Below are 935 nucleotides of genomic sequence, written 5' to 3' on the forward strand. Positions count from 1 at the left end.
TAAGTCTATGTTCGTACCGGAAACAGCAGACGCCACAGGAGACAGTCTGAAAGGTGTCCCTGACCCACTTCTTGCCTCGGATCTGGTGATGCATAATCTGTTTACGTTGTCACAACACCGGAAGAAAATTCGGAACCTTGTCATGTAATTCTGCATGTGACTTACCGTCCTGCTGTCACAAGACCTCTTTGTACGCAAATCATTAGTCTAAACCTCAACCCTTTGAAGACATCACGGCGCAAGGCAAGTCAGCATTGATATGGAGAGAGATACCAGTGATTAGACCTTCGTTTATATAGCGTAGCGTAGTGTGGACAGAATTGGCTAACAGACATAACCACGGCTTTTAAAGTCCGTAATAGCGATCCTTCGACTTGTACACAGGATGTTCGAAAACCGCCGCGAGTCTAGACAACCTGTCTGAGAAAAGCCTTGAACTAGCAGACTGTTTAAGAGAACCTCAGGGAGGGAGGAGGGAAGAGTGGGATGTAATCAAGCTGTTCATTATATAAGACGGAATGGTATTTGTATCGAGCTTTCCGAAAACATGTGGTAGAGGGACGATCACGAAGGAAAAAAGGGGACGGTACCCTCTTCGCAGCAGGTGGTATACCCCAGATAGATGTATAGATAGGCAGATGGTGTGCCACTGGTCTCGCTTGTTTCACAGATGGTGAGGACGAACCGAAGGCGGTAAGATGTAGGCATTTGATAAATGATAAAAAAAGCCTTGGAGGAAACAAACAGATGGCGCCTTTAGTATCAAGCAAACGTGCGATTAGGGGCATCAAACCCAACCTCTTGTGCGGGTAACAGGACTGTTCGGACCGCGCCCAGACCCTTCTGCTTAAAACACCCTTTCACAGACCCTTGTTCTTCTCCACCCTGGTTTTGAGTGTTCTTGCACACTTCTCGTGTAAGGCGACTCGTGGCCT

This window comes from Penaeus monodon, chromosome 25 (assembly GCF_015228065.2).
Source record: "Penaeus monodon isolate SGIC_2016 chromosome 25, NSTDA_Pmon_1, whole genome shotgun sequence".
NCBI lineage: Eukaryota > Metazoa > Arthropoda > Malacostraca > Decapoda > Penaeidae > Penaeus > Penaeus monodon.